The 16,793-nt window shown below is 39.8% G+C and overlaps 1 protein-coding gene across 3 annotated transcripts in view; it reads left to right on the top strand.

Moving 5' to 3' along the window:
• The window catches only part of FAM180A (family with sequence similarity 180 member A), a 76,742-nt gene that overhangs the window by 1,491 nt on the left and 58,458 nt on the right, over positions 1 to 16,793 (top strand). For 2 of the 3 annotated variants that reach the window (XM_072923528.1, XM_072923530.1), the window contains exon 2: positions 3,024 to 3,103. The gene's annotated coding sequence lies outside the window, so the exon portion shown is untranslated. Of the gene's footprint in view, positions 1 to 1,057; positions 3,104 to 16,793 lie in introns of those variants that run through there. The other variant, XM_072923529.1, reaches the window with a different exon arrangement.

Raw genomic sequence — 16,793 nt, 5'->3', positions numbered from 1 at the left:
CTCAATTTGCTCCAAGTCATCCACTATTGATTTATCAAGCTGAGGCAGCTCTTCCTGGTGAAGAATGTCTCCATTGTAGGAAATTCATGGATACTTTTAGGGCCATTAGATGCTTCTGAAAATCTCTGAGGTTCTTCTGTAGCTTAGCAATATGTCCTGTCACAAACATTAAATACATAGTCACTCTGGGGTGTTGTTTGCTCTGTCCCACCCCTGACAGGCCCGAGTCAGGGCACTGTGCCTTTTTTCTTTTTTTTTCCATGTATTCTATAACAATAAGTTGAGGTTTTATTTTGTCCTCTAATGTTCTGAGTCTCGATATACACTTTGGTTGTGTTTACAACTGTTGTTTTTCATAGAATCATCACAGAATCACAGAATGGTATAGGTTGGAAGGCATCTTAAAGATCATTGAGTTCCAACCTCTCACCATGAGATTTGTTTTTTTTTTTTCCTTAACTGCAAAATCTAACACAATATAGACAGAAGTTTAATATAATGGCCTGTTTTGTTTTTTTTTTTTTTTTTTTAGTTAAGATTTCCTTTTATGGAATGGTTATGAGACAGTTCATGATAGGCCCATTAGATTACCTACTTAGTAGTTTATTTATTTTTTTAAGTTCTTCTGAAATTCAGACCCTAAATGCTTATGTAGATGTACAACAAGGCTACGTGACAAAAAAAGTGATGAACATACACCAACTTCTGTTGCCTTTCAGCCTTTTCCCTGTAACTCAAAGCCCTTTTCTTGTACTTTAACAGACAGATGCTTTTTTGTTTTACCCATTTCTGAAAGAAGAACAGGAACTATTCCATTAGTCCCTCTAGCCTAGGTCAGGTGCTGGGAGTGGTCAGCTATCCAGATATTCAGCATGCCAAGGAAGGGAGGGCATATTCCCTGGACACCCAACTTCAGGGCAAGGAGAGTTGTGTCCTTTGGCTTTGAGCTGCTGTTCCTGAGGCTGGTAGGCACCTTTCTTCTCAGATTGATGGTGGGTACCCAGAGTCACAGGCAGCAGCAGTTATTTTGTTCTGACAAAGCTAAACTGGAATGGCACTTTGATTTGTTAGTTAAGCATCAGCATTTCACTTTTTTTTCCCTGGCACCTCTTGGAGTTTTGGCTCATCCTGACTTACAGAAACTGCTTACTCACTCGTTTCTTTCCTAAATTTCTTCCAGTCAGAATCATAATTAATATCAGCCAACGTCATTGGGACAGTGTTGCAAATATCTCCAAATATTGCCAAACTTCCACACCATAGATTAAGATTTCATTGTGGAAACCAGAATTTAATGAGAATAGCACTACAACCGTAGGAATGATTGGTCATTGGAATGATTTATCTGTCGACTGGAGTGGATACCCTGTAAACCAGAAATATTAAAATCAAGGGCACAGAGATTTTTGTAAGGTGTGCTTGTTTCAGCCTCAACAAAAACTGTTACAGAAGAGAGAGATCATAGGAATCAGATTGTACTATGACAGTTTTCTCTTTTTTTTTCTCTTAAAACAATATAAATTCTATCTCTTAGACTAGAAGTATTTTTCTGAATTATTTACCAGTTTACATTTTTTATCATCTTTATTCACATCTTCACTAGAATAGTAAGAGAATAAATAAACAGAAGTTTGGGGCTTTTATTTCTGGAGGGCAGAAAAAATACACAATTCAAGTCCCAGTCAGCATCCCCCCCTTTTTCATCTCCTTTTGGGCACCACTGGGGACAGATATATTCCTCTGCCTCTTCCAGGCATGTGCTGAGCTCAGAAATTCTACATCCCATGGCTGTCTCTAGAGGGAATTGTCATATGCCAAAGCCCACAATGGAAAGGACTGGATTTTTACTGTGTTGGGTATTTTTAATATCTAGCAGGATTAGTAGAAAGGACAGCAAAGCAAACAAAATTAGTATGAAGCTCAAGGTGGAAATAACTCATCTAGCAGACTGAACATCTTTGCTGTTAGAGTTTTTTTCCTCTTCAAGTCTTTTTCAGTTGAAGTCAAAGATGCTCAAATTCAAATTTGAGCTCAGACAATCTTGCAAATGAATTTATGGCTCATTCCATGATGCACTGAAGGAAATGCTAGTTCCAGTTCAGTTCCTAGGAAAAAGTACACAGCGCCTCACATTGCCTGCTGTCACAACTGCTTGTCACCCTTACTTCTGATCTCTCCCAGCCCACTCAACTCTTGCTGTTCTGTGGCAAGCTTTGCTTTCATACTGAAAAGTGATCTTATACATGTTTACTTAAATGAACAAGATGCTGCTTTTGTACTTGTTCTGTGTTTCTCATACCATTAAATAAGTCCTTTTCTGCTAATTCTATGATTCCAGAGATCAGTTCTTTGCCTTCCAGAGTAAGGCAGCTCCTAGAAGGCAGCACACAGCATGGCACACACCCCTTTGGTGTATTGGCTTGACTGTAGCTCACCTAAGTTCTTACCAGACTTCTGCAAAGAATTGTGGTTTTCACTGATTGCCATCACTTGATTGCTCTAATCAAATTATATCCCTAAAACTTTACTGTTTCAACCAAGTTTTCCTGCTCAGGATACAAGACTTAATCACCATGTTCAGTGTTAAAGAACATGTTGACTCCCATACCCTTTTAGCTCAGGAGACTAATCACAGGATGTGTCAGCTTAAAGTTCCAGTGGCAATGAATGTTTTTTTCACATGAATAAAAAATGAAGAAGTGTGTTCATGCACCTTTTCAAGCAGGTGGTTTCCAACAGCCTCAGTCTCTAACCAGCTGTTTTATCTGTTCCCTTCTCGTGGCTTCTGCAGCAAACATGCTGCATTATTATTCAGAAAAATTAAGATTTTGATGAGGGAAAATGGCAAGTCCCCAAACCATTCTTTTCCTGCAGCCAGCATGCCTGGCTGAGAAGCACAAGATGTGCCTACTCGACAGCTTACTGGAAAAGGGTAGAGCCAGACAATTTATTTTCCTCTGACAGCTGAAAACCTTTAGTTTCTCTTGCTTTCCTGACTTCCTTGTCTCTACTTCTGATTGCAGGGGTCACTGAGAACTAGTTCCAGCTGGTTGCAAACAGCTGTGCTGTTAATTACTTTATTGGCCATCGACAACCCCACCAGGTAACATTTTTGCTTGGTTTCCCATCTCTTCTTTATGTTCCTCCTTATCTCTGCAGTAGGAATCAACAACTTTCCCAATGCAAGAGGTGGATGCTTAAAATAATAATGTATTTCATTGCAAAGGAATGTTTGAAGGGAAACAAAGTGCACTGTTCTCAGACATGCTTTGGTACTTCTTTTTGAAGTACAGCCTGTAGGAAGGCATTGCTTCATCTATTGCCTCTGCAAAGAACCACAGTCACAGGGTGGGATCACTGCCCCCTAGAATTGTCTGTTTTGTGTTGATTATTGTCTTCTGTCTCTTTTTTTAAAGCCACATTTTATAGGGTTTTACAGTTATAAATTCAAATACTATAGGTTTGTTATAGGGAGAAATTAATGAATTATAGAAGATATATATGATATAAGAGCAGACATAGACCAAGATTATTACTCTAAGGCATTCATTCATTTCAGTTTTCATAAAATACAGTAATGTCAGAGATTGCACTAAATACACCTTCATTGCATGGCTAACCCAAACATCACCTTAATTTTCTCCCCAGTTCTACTGTTTAGGTAAAAAATCTTGTACTATTAACAAATGCATCCTCCCCAGCAAGGGGGGGGGCTCCCTTTGGACTCAGGTGGAAGATATCCAGGAAACAACAAGGACTTAATTCTCCAGAATTGTTCCTATGAATCCCCTCCATTTATCAGTAAATAACTGAGACTATTAATGTAAAGTGGCAGCCTAATTCTTCTGGTACTTTTAAGGGAAAATATCTTTCCAAACAAGAAAAAGAAAAGACCAATGAGGAACCTCCCGGTATCTCCATGCTCTGCTGAAATAGAGTTAAAATTTTCCAGAAGTCATAAAAGAGAAATGAAATCGTGTTTGCTGCCAATGAGTGGGATTTCTTAACAAGACTTTAAATTTAACTTTGATTGCCTTGAGAAAGATGGAAAATGCATCCAGCAAAATGCATTGGTAATAATTGCAGCAAAACATAGGAATAAATTCTCTGGTTGTTGTGGTGTGCCTGTTACTGATTGCTTTTAATAATACATTAGAGCTAGATCAGCAGCTGTCATTTTTGAGGCAGTCCACTAGATCTTGCCTTAGGGCAGATGAATGAACTGGTTATTAGACTGAAGTCCCTTGCAGCCCTAATTTTCTGTGATTGCTCACAATCCCAAGGAAAAGGCTTCTGCTCTTGTCACCCAGGCTGTGAATGATCAAGGTCCTTGGTGCTGTCCTGGGTGTCTGGAGCCTTGTTATGTGCCCGGATAATGAGTGGGGCAGTGGGCAGGTGAATATTCCTTCTGCCTTGCAGGTTATTCTGGCTGACACTCTTTTACCCTGACAAAACCTTTGCAACCCTGCCCACAGCAGTGGTCTGAGCCTGGGCTGTAGTGTGGAGTGTTTTCCAGAGCTGGAGCAACAGGAATTCTGTGAGACACCTGTAGAAGTAATTTCACAATGTTTGTTCTGTGGAAGACAGCCACAAACTTGGGAGAATACATCTGCAGGTGTTGCATTCTGCAATGCTTGTTTATCTGGCTGGCAACACTGAAGCGTTCAGAGATTTAAGTTATGTTTTGAATTCACTTTCAGGGAGTTGCCAGAAAGTCCAAAAAAATCTGTTCCTTTCCTGTTTAAAAAACTCCATAGGTTGTGGAATAAAACCACTGGAAAGGAAAAAATCCTTTAAGCAAGTTACATTTTCATGGATGTTATTTTTTCTTCTATTTTAAATTTACTGATTTTTTTTGTTCCTTGTACATGCTGAATATGCCTACTAAAAGCATCTTAAGCACATGGAATGTTTTACCTACATAATTTCTGAGATGAAAAATTGATAGATGCTGTTAGCAGCTGGTAAAGAACATCTCATTTAAGGTTCATTTATATTGTTTGTGTCATCCCAATAAATTGCTTGGCACGTGCTTTAAAGCTTGTACTGGAAGTCAAACTAGGTATAAGTGTAGCAGTGATGGAGAATTATGTTTTACTGTTGCCTAGGATTTTGCATGACAAGGAGTCTACAGCTGGATGGGCTCAAACTAGAAACTTCATGAGATTCCTTTAAATGGAAGTTATTTGTGAAAGAAGTGGAATCAAGCGAAAATTCATCTTAAAAGTAGTGGCTTCCTTTAGTCTTTAAAATTAAATTATAGAGTCCAAGATGATTCTCCACATAAATAAACTAGATTAGCAAATATTGTATTGATTCTTTACATTTACATAGAGCTATTCATCTGGGGAAAACAGCATCCTGTGCTGATTTACATCCTATTCTCTTTGCATATGTATGAAATTTCTAAAATGAGTAGCAGATCAAATGCTTTTTACCACAGCAGAAAAGGATTAGAAAAGCAAAGAACTTCCAGGGGAAAAAAAAAACATAGGTACATGGAATTATCAATGGAAATGTTTTTGTACGACTAACTGAGACCAGACCACTTAGGTTTTGGAGATATGAAAGTTACTAAAAATTACCTCTATCCTGACTGGTTCCCAGGTAAATAAAACTTGTTTATTTCTATATTTTTATTCAGAACTAGAAAGGCTTTGTCATAGTGAGTGTGAGGAATTTGTGGAAGTATGTCCTAGGAGTAAATTCCAGGAGTGATCACCTGAGGGTTGTGAAAACCACAGGCGCAGCTTCCAGTCCCAGCGGGTCTTTTTTTCAAGAACAGGAAGGCTTCAGAGACAAAACAATCCTCAGCATTGGTTTTGGGTTTGCTGGGTTTTGGGATTGTAAAAGAATTCTATAAGACTGGCAGAGAAAGGATATTCAGGTATGTTGGCTGATGTGTATTTCCTGCTGCTGTGGGTGAACCAACCACAACCACAACCTTCTGTGCCGCCTTCTTTTTCTGCCTTGCAGAAACAGTCTCTGAAAACAGATATTTCTAGACCAGAAAAACAAGAAAATGGTTGATGGTTGAAATCTCTCTCTGCTCTGCTTCCCTTTCACTTTGCCAAGCTGGTAACTACACACATTGGAAAGATGGTGTGACTGCCAAAGAAAGCAGGGAATTATCTTGATAGCAGTGCTGAGATAGCATCTCTAGGGGCAAAGTAGACGAATCAACAAAAATCATGATGGACTGGATAGTCTTTCTCTCTTTAAACCTCATTTTACTAGCTGCCTTTAAATTTAAATATGAAATATCTCCTTGAAACCAACAGAGAATCCCAAAATGGGACCTTTGGCAGCAGAGCTGTCTAGGTATGAAAACTTCCCAGAGGGTGCAAGTGAGATTCCATGTGCAGCAAAGCTGGCAGCCTCTGGCCCTCAGAGGGGAATAACTTAAAATCAGTGCATGAGTCATGGAGACAGACAGACACAAATACTCTTGTGAGCTCTCTGAGAGATCAGCATTCCCATCAGGCCACCACCCTGCCAAGTGTTTTACACATTCTCAGTTCAAAGCAGATAAATAAGGGGAAATTTGGGGAAAATGGACTAGCAGAATTACAAAACTTCAGTATAGGAAACACAGTGTTACACTGTTAATTTACTGATTACTTTCAAAGGTACTGCTCCAAAGTTTGGGTTTAGCTTTAAATATGCTGTGTCTATTTCAAAGCAGGAATTCTAAGGTAATGTAATTGCAATCTTGTGAAGGGTTGCACATCCTTTCACAGACAGCTGAGTGTAGAGAGCCATTCAGGACAAGAATTGCTTGCTCTTTCTCTTTTGTTCTCTGAAAGGAAGTCTTTGACTTCTCAGAGTGAAGCCCAAAGTTCCTGCCAAGGTAGAGAGAAGGAATGGGGGAAGACTGATGAGAGTATTCTTCTGTGAATTTTTCTCATTGTTTCTGTAATCTGCAGGTACCTTTGACTTTGTGAGCTTTCAAACATAGAGATTTCTACAATGCAGGACGAAGTTCCTTTTTTTTGTGTTGCCAAGAGAAAGAAATTCCTTTAAGGCCTTATGGTAATATTCATGCACCTCTCCTGTTCACAGCTGTAGTTTAACGACAGATGGAATCAGGTTTTTGGACATGGCCAATGGAGAATAATGACTCATTCTACCTGGTTACCTGAGTTATGTGTCTGTGAACAACTGAATTATAATACACACAGGTGAGACAAACTGATGTAAAGTGCAACAGTACAGTCCCAGGCAGGGGAAAAGAGTAAAGAAATTGCTAAAATAAAATGAATTATTTCTCCAGAGTTTTAGCTCTCAGAACTTTTTGTCTGAGTCTGGTTTCCAAACTTCTCAGAGGTTGTTCTTTTATTGCTGTTTGGGTCACATCACTTGTGCCTAGACAGGCTTTGACTGTCAGCAGAAGTAGCCAGATGCTCCCACCTCTGCTCTGTTTGCAGCTTCCCAGGAGCACAGGGAAATGCTCCAGGCTAAAATCATGACATCACTAACAGTAGTCCTGGCACAAACCTTCCAGATGATTTATGGGAACCAGCACTTCATGAATAGGAGTAGCACTCAATATCTTTCCTTCCTTTACCACTGCTGCTTCTGCCCTTTTTCCTGTCCAGTGGAAGGGAGTCACATCAGCAGCTCCTCTAAGATGAGAGATGTGGTGGCTACATTAGAGTAGCCACCATGGTGTCACCAGAGCTGTAGACTTGCTTGGAAGAAGTGACTGTCTCAGGGCACTGAAATATCTATTTCCCATTTAACATTTCATACATAGAATTCACTCTCACATGTAGGGCTTGTGAGCTATTGCAGCCCTTCTAAGTCAGGTTAAGAATTTCATAAGGAATACTTTGGAGTTTATCCTCTGGGATTTGTTCTCAGCACTTTACAACTCCTGTAAGTAAAACTGTACAAATAACTAACAAGTTACACATGGAACTTTAAGATGTTGTCTCGCCCTTTTCAATTTTCTCTTTTTCTTTCACATTTGTTCACATTTCTAGAACCTACAGACAGAAAATGAGATCTCTTTCAAGAAAAGAAGAATACAGTTTCTCTTTTCCAATTTATCTATTCTTCAGGGGCAATGAACTGACACTGCAATCAGTCAATACCTAACAAAAGTAAGGTACAATATCATGACAGCAACAGTCTCTCATGCCATGCAATTTGCTAATAAATCCCTTGAGTATCAGGCAGGTTATCTTAGATAGGCTGGCTTCCATGCCCACTCGTCCTGTATACCATATTTGCCCTAAAAATATCATGCCAATATTTACTCTTATACAACTGATCATGAGAAATGAGCTTGACTTTTGCAGGCTTAATATTGCTGATATTTCCCCCTCCTCCTCCTTTATAAGCTTTATTTCTTTAAGGGATCTAGCTCACTTTTCACACTCCTCAAAAAATGTGTGGCTATTTCCTGAATGAAATATCCAGGGCTTACCTTCCTGGTAATGGCAAAATCAAATTAAATAAAAAGAAGCCTGAACTTCTAGGTATTGTTAAAGAGGGCTTTCTCTGTACCACTTTCATATGCTATTCATGGAAGGTAGAGAAGTGGCAGTCAAAATCCATAGCATCCTTAAGATTCCTTGGCTGCAGTTAAACTTCAGGAAAAGTTTCTCATTGACTTCCTCGGAACCAATAATCTTCCAGTCTCATCAATGTTCATTTGTCTTTGCTGAACTGCCTGTAAAGTGAGGTGAATTTTCCTGACTTACCTCAGCCTGAGCCATGTAGAAGTTACTGTCTCTTTGAAATATGTTCTGACAGACATGAATTCTAATCAGGCACAGATGATTTTTCATTCACTGAAGACTTGAACCAAAAAAGCAAGAGGTGACAAAGCTCAATCCTGCTAATCTTCTTTCCTCACTTTCCTAAAGTTAATCAGCAATTGCTGGCACTGACCTTTCTTTCCTTGACATCAAGAAAAGGATGCTCCTCCTGAATTAATCGCTTCCAGCCTGCTGAGGAGGCCTACACTTCTAGTCAAGTGTGGGATGCAGATAAGGAATGCATTCCCTCTAATGATCAAACACAGGTGACCCCATTGACACCATGTGTGACGTGGACAAAACCCAGCAATCAAAATGCTTAAACAGAAATAAAGAGGTTGTTACACCTGTGCAGATCTTTCACTTCAGGGAAAGGGGGAAAAGACTTTGCAGATGGAAACAGAACTAAATTACATTCTGAAAATTATGGGATTTCATTTTGTCAGGCACATTTTCAACCCTAAATGGAATGTGTATTTTTTGCAAATTAAATAATAATACAGGACTTGGCCCTGTTGTGTGTGATGTGATGAATCCAGAAGAGCAGTGTACACTAATGTGTGACACACTGGCCACATAAAGCCTTTCTGATCTGCAATAAGAAACTGCTGGTGATGGAAAAAAAAAACTCTTGTGATACAGAGTTTGAAGATATTATAATATAATCCTCTAATCAGAATTAGTCTTGTTTTCTGAAAAAGATACTTAGAGCAAAACCTGGAATTCTGACATCCGCCTTTATTCATAAGAGATTCATTCTGAAGTAAGCATGATGATATCTCACTACTACTGCCCTGCATGTCTGGCAGCTACCTAAAAGACCACAAGACTTTGTGATTAGAGAAGTGACAAGGGCAAAAAAGAGAGTTGGAACATCTCTGAAATAAATTTGCTATCAAAAGGGAACAAAACGTCCCTTTAAAGACGGAAATGAAGACACTGGAATAGTATCTCCTTTAGGTGGTAACCTAGAGAAATATTTTTGGCATGAAGTTGTACATGAGTCCTGCACAGATGCTTTCTCCATATTCACCCTCCACAAAAGATACAAAACCAGACTGAATCAGGAGATTTAACTATATTCTGAGTGTTAGTGGGTTTGTTTTTCTCCTTTAAATTGTCTCCAGTTCTGTACACAAAATATTGACATTCTCAGTTCATAGTGAAAGAGGATCTAAATAAAGACTTGTTGCAGGAAAAAAAACCAAACTGAGAAGGTAGCAAGCCAAGGCACATTATTATTAGCATTAGTATTAGCATTATTAGCATTGCTCTAATAATTAGAAAGCATTTCCCATTAAACTCACACTTTTGTTTTGATAAGTATTATTGCCATGATCCAGGAAAATTCTTCCTGAAAAGTTCTTCTTGTAACCATTTCACCCGGGGAGACAAGGCTACCACTGCAGGAATGATGCTTATGGATGCATCATGGTTCTGTCAGGTCCAGACATCTTTTGTGGGATCGCATTTAAGTGGTTTACAGCACAGACCTTCATGTCTGGGCTCTTTATCTAACCACCCTGAGAGGTCAAGGGAGAGAAAAAGGCACTGACTCATTCACTTAAACTCAAGGGGAAACTTAAGGAGATCAAGACTATCTCCTCACTAAAAATGTCGAATTCTATCCAGCAAGCATGAAAAGAGTCTGGGGGAATACCTGGCAAGCATTTAGACTTAAGCAAAATTAATCTCACCCTTCACTTCAGCAGGTGTTGCAAAAATTAATAGATCACAGACACAGGAGGAACCAGATCATGTCCCCCATATGCCTCCAAATATGCTTGTATGACAAAACAGTGAAAATATTATTCCATCATTCCAGTAGCTCTCTACATTTACACCAAAATCCCCCATCTGTTGATGCAGCCATGAAACAGCTGCAGAGGGGAGGTCAACATTGCTGGGTGTTTGCTGGCTGCTGTATTCTCTGTTTGTGGCAACAAACCAAATGGAACACAGAAACCCAACAGGCTTCTTTGGCTTGCAGTCAAGCTGTGAAATGGTCCCATCAGCTGGGCTGTAGCCAACACTGCTTCTCATGTCAGGTATCCAGGGAAGAAATCAATCAAGCCTGCAATTTCTGTCTTACCTATTCCCACCCTCTCAGACTAAGCCAGACATTTGAAATGCATCACTCTCCTTAGCCACCTTTCCTGCTCTGCTTGTGTTTTTCCCCCCATATAAATAAATAAAGAAATAAATAAATATATGTTCTTTGTCAAACATAGCAATCTGAGTGTTATTACCATTGAAATTGTATCAAGAACAACATAAAAAATCTATTTCCTTTACCCTCTCCTTGAAATTACTGTCATCTGCTTCAATAGACAAAGAAATATCATTCCTTGCACACATCATTACTATTGAAAAGATTAAAACAGTTTGGCTATTATAAAGAAAGAAAAATAGCAAACCACACAGAGGGGAGCACCTTCTGCATTTAACCATCCAACCCAAATTCAGGACATGGCCCCTCCTTGGTAAGAAATGTCTCAGGCTGCTGCTTCTCTCCCTCTACACAAGCAGTCGTGGAGGTGGTGAATCAAGAGGAAGAAAAAGTAAAAAGGTGTTGTTAAGAACCAACCAAACAAACAAGAGTGGGAAAAGCTCTCTGCCTGCAACCTTCCTGTAACCCAGGATCAGTCAGTCTCTAAACTGATTTCCAAAACAAGAGAAGAGATTGGAAAGGGCCAATACTTCAGTGTCTGAGCCATTCTTCAGTTCAGCTGTGCCTGTGTTATTGCACATAAGAATATATTAAAATTTGCACTGAAGAGTGCTAGTTTATTGTCCCCAAAACTGTGTTGGATAGCTTCATCACACAGACAACAGATTCATTTCACTGGTGCTTACTTTTGTGAGGCAAGTTCTAAGAGAAGCCTATTGCTTCCTGTATGTTTGATGAAAATACATTTAGGCTGTTTTCTCCTAACGTGGGTCTTATTTGATAGGTTCTGTGTCCTAATTGTAGCGTTTTGCTGCCCATAAAATTGTACTGAGGGAAGAGCTGTTACAAACATTGCATGGAACAATCCCTGGATTGTTCAGCACTCTACAGCGTGGTTGCTTTCCTGATTGAGGCCTCAGTGCTCTATTACCATACAAATTATGTTAGAATGAGAATAGGAAATGGAAAAAGTGTTTCTCATTGATTATGAAGTTGAAGCTGTTTCAGGAGCAATGTGGGATAGTTACCTTGTGACTCATGCAGCTATGCAATTCAATAACAACCATCTTATCCACAATGCTGTAATTGAGTCACGCTGTTTTTCTTCAGGCTGCTGCATCTTTGTGTGCATCCACATTGCAGTGGAAACATTCATTTGCTAAAATAACCCTAGGTGTGTCATCCAGAGCTATGTCCTTGGCAATCTCGAGTTACTGTTGAAAGCTCTGAGTCCCTTCTGGCAGGCTTTGATTTCGCTCTGTGTGTCCCTCAGCTTCCAGGGAGGCTGCTGGCAAAGCAGCCCCGGGCTGCACTGTCCAGGCACCCCAGGCTGTACACAGAGGGCTCTTCAGATCTGCACATTGGACCTTTGCTGGCCCAGGTGGAAGCCACACAAGCCCCACTTGCTGTGGAGAATTCTGTGGTGTCCCTTTTTCTCTTCTGCACTTCTTAAAAGCAGCAAGATAGTGTAGAGATGGAAATTTTCTTCTGACCTCATTTGGATATCAAGGCCAGCCCTCATATCCTCAGGGAATAGACAAGTATGTGGGCTGAACATGCTGCTTGACACGATTTGTCTTAACATAAAAACACTTGGCTTGTAAAAGTAAACACTTGCAAGAAACTATGCCAGCTATAATTCCATCACTCCACTGGCCCTATTAAACACTTGATTAAAAAAAAAAAAAAAAAAAGCCTCCCATTACTGCACACAGCTTCTTCTTTTTTATAACTCATGCTACTGTCCCACTGTAGTTCCAAAACCTGCAGGATGAGGAAACCAAACTCTCTCTGTCTTGGGATGGGCCAGGCCAAGTTGGGCCAGGTTGGAAGTCACAAGGCCACTTGACTGAGCTTGTAGTTTCTTTTGACTTGGAGCTTCGAGGCCTTCTATTTTCAGCGTGTTGATAACTTGACACCTTTTTCTGCGTTTAGAACTGTTTTGGGAAATGAAGATGAGACACAAAGCTGGAGTTGGAGGCTTTGTCCTCTGACTAACCATCAGATTTGCTTATTCACTTGTGATTGCAGAGTCTCTTCTTGTGGGTGAGGTTGTCTATGTCAAAAAGGATGTGATTTAAATTTTACATCCCAGGGTAAACAGCAATTACTTCAGAGACAATAAGCTCACAAAGATGTGTTTTCATCACTCTGCAAGTATAATTATGCCAGACTGATAAGAGAAACGGGCACAAGAATTGGATCATTCAGAATTTAAGGTGATTGTTCCTCAACAAAATGGTGGGGGGAAACGCTGATTATGATAAATGTTGTTCAATATTCGTGCTTCCAGAGTAGGGGAAAATATTTTCCAAGGAGCTATTTCTGGGGCAATGATAATTTTTTCCATCAATAATGCTGTGAATAATGCTTCTTTACAGTTCTTTGTTAAAGTTGTTTAAACACCTTACCTTATATTTCCATATGGAAATCTGTTAAATTTTAAAATACAGCTTACACACTAAATCTCCTGCGTCTAAGGAGAATGACAACAATAATACAATGATTTATTTCTCAGCTCGGGTACCAGCCCACACATTCAGTTCTAAATGAAATGTTCTTCCTTTATTTTTTATATATAAAATATTCATAGTTGAGCACCCAGAAAACTCCATTAGGTAAGACTACACTGTGTAAAGGAGGTCAAAAGAGCCAATATACCAGAGGACTCTGTGCTTTAAAAACTTCGCTGCTCCTACTGTAGTCCTACCTTATGCAACCAAATACCAGTTACATGAAAAATTGTGATAACGTTGCAAAAGCTGCCAGAGCTCTGAGATGAGCTTTTGTACCAGTAACAATGAACAACACTGACAATAAGCAACACTTTTTTCCTGTTAGAGAAAAAAGAGCAACTCAGCACAGCTAACTTTGGAAAGAACAAGCTGCCACTGTGCTCATCTTGGAGCAATTTAAAGGTGCTTATGAGTTCACTCTGCCCTGGTCTAGAACAAGCACACAGGAAAGAAGTTTGTGATCCTTGTTTCTTAGGGTCTCTCTGATTTTGTTCCACCTGGAAGACAGAGGAGAGATGTGGTCTGAAAGGCCACCAATAGCAGAGTAATGACCTGTGGAGGGATGGTGAAGTTTTGTTATGGAGAAATCTCAGTTTATCAGCAACTGGTTCACTACTAAATTGATGTAGTATTACCTTCTGCCTCTGCAGGAGCTGAAAGCAGGGCAAGATTCATCTGGAGATGATAAGTCATCAGCATGTCTAACACCTGGAGTGGTTGTCTGTCACCTGGAAATTTTTCTGTTTAAATCTATGGACTTGGAGTGAAAACTTTCAAGTTGCTCTCAAGACTCTCCCTCCAGATTTCCCTCCATCAATGTCTACAGGAAAGGTTTTCCCTGCCTTTCTGCTGCCCCACTGCTCTGACATGCTGGTTTTTGTTGGACCCTGAGTCCCACTACAAACTTGAGGTGATAATTAAAAAAAAAAAAAAATCTATGAAAGAAGCATTACAATAACAGAGTTTTGAACTACTTTTTAAAATTTTTTTGACAGGCAGAGTTCTCCCATTGTATACCTAAGTCACAGGATAATTCTACAGAAATCCAGAGGCTTCATCCCTGGTGAACCACCCAGAGCATTCCAGCACAGAGTAGCACAGAACCTCACTGCGTGCACACAGATGTCTGTTTTTTTCTGCAGCTGCCCACCCCAGCAGACTCTGGGTTTGTTTACTGCAGAGTAGGATGGACAAATTGCTGGACTGAAATGTGTGATTGAGATGTGAATTAGCATCTCCTGACTATTGGTCTGCAAGGAGCAGTTATTGTGGTTAACAGTGAAATATCACTTTGGCCTTCATGGTCTTCACCCTTTGTACTAGAGGGAGTTTACTTAACCAGGCTTGGAAATGGCAATTGCAATAAGGCAATGCTCTTTCACCTCCCAAAAGTAAGAAAGAGAGAAAGAAAGGGTTGTGGTTGTGTATCCTTCCTTTCTAATGAAGCCCATTTTGTGAAATTACCATAATGCCTTGGATATGCTGGGCTGCATCTCCTAATTGTTCTCAATTCTAACGCCTTTAAGTAACTGTGCTTTGGTCTGTGGCTCATCTGTTGTATCTTTGTTAGGAGCCTTACTGAAATCTATGGCACAATTCATACCTACATCAGCCCATTCACAATTTTCTCTGTGTTTCTCAGTGCTGTTAGTTTCATCTTTTGTTATATTGATACAGAAATGATTGCTGCAGTTCGAAGTCCTGTGGACTCTTTCTTTTCTGTCGGTCTATTTTTTAGGTAGGACAGAGATTAAAATCAAATTATTTTTAAAGCTCACTAACAGAGCCAGGCTGTATCCCATCTCCTTTTGGAAGCAGAAGCACAAAGGTTATACAGTGAAATACTCCAGAAACACACAGAAAAAGTCTTCCTTTGCTTTTTAGTCCCTTTAGTGCTTTTTAGTCCTTTCTTCTCTCTTTCCAACAGATTAATAACCGAAGTAGACACCCACAAAATCTCAGCTCCATGATATGGGAAGCTCTTCATCTACACTGAGACCTCAGAGAAGCAATTCATTCTCACAGTCACTCTCAGAGTCAGGTATCCTTGTCCCTGTGAGTAGCAGCAGGTCAGGTCACTCACATTTGATCTTGCCACTGTTATTTTGCTGCAGGCCCCTAGCCCAGCTTGCTGCTCTGCTGTACTCCCTTGGCAGCACACAGGTTTGGCTCCACCAGCACAGAGCTGTACCTCACTGTCAGGCTGGGATGGACAGCTTTGAGTAATCATTTCACAGCGCTCTTCAACAATTTCAAATCATGTGAAATGAAGAAAAATCATTTCAAACCATGACAGACTCTTTTTGCTTTTCCAAAAGTAGGCTACCTAGCAAATTTTCCTGTAGGAATGTTTCTAGTCTCAGCAGAGGATGTCTCCAGCACCCAAGAGCATCGGGAGCACCAATCCTCAATGTCTGCATTTCCAAAAAGCTTTCTGGGAGGCAGGTCAGAAACTGCCAAAATAATCCATGCTTTCCAAAATCATACATATACATAGTTGATATGCTAGAGAGCAATCAGGTCATTGCCTGGTGGCAGGTGGGCTCCCAGATTCCTGAACCCACACAGTGATTGCTGTATTACATGGTGCTTCTAGGCACTGTTCTTGCTTCTTGCTCTCTTCCTCTTGTTTTTCCTTCTCTGGAGGCTGCGGCTCACTCCAAAAGAGAAAAATTCTTGTGTGCAGGACCAGCAGGCTTGTTTCAAGGAAACTGCATCCATGCTGAAGATAACACTCCACTTAATTCTTTTGCCAGATCAAGACCAAAATACTGAACACCTTCAAGATTGTTATTGCCCTTGTATAATTCATATGAATGCTGATTAAATCAAGGATATATTGTAATTAGAACAGAGATTAAAATCTTTGATTTGGCACAAGGAACAAGCATATAATAAGCAATGAGGAGCCAGAAATTTCCCTTGGGACTAAGTGCTCAGTTCTAAGAATATCCTTGAAAATTCTGACTTTCAGTTCCAGGTTATACACCTCCAAGAAATGCAAGTGCTGCCTGTCAACACTACAGAGCCAGGAGAAATCCTGGTTTCCCTCCTATCCTATTACTCAGCACAGGGTTAGTCATAACTGCCCAAAATAAATGTAACTTTATAATATAAGGCCTTCACTATGCCTTGCTATCCATCTCTCTGGATTATTTAATTATTTCCTTTTCTACCTTACTTGTCCTTCTTTCAGCTTATTGATTTTAAAGAAGTGTCTAGGGCTACATATTCATGTAAATTAAAAGAAAATAAAACACTTCAGGCTCTTTTATCATGTTTTCAAGTTAGTCAGGAAATACACAATTATCAAATTTAAAACAATTATCAGAAGCAAAAATC

Source organism: Taeniopygia guttata, chromosome 1A (genome assembly GCF_048771995.1).
Source record: "Taeniopygia guttata chromosome 1A, bTaeGut7.mat, whole genome shotgun sequence".
In the NCBI taxonomy this organism is placed as follows: Eukaryota; Metazoa; Chordata; class Aves; order Passeriformes; family Estrildidae; genus Taeniopygia; species Taeniopygia guttata.
The sequence above is the reverse complement of the archived record's forward strand: the minus strand, read 5'-3'. Positions and strand labels throughout refer to the sequence as shown.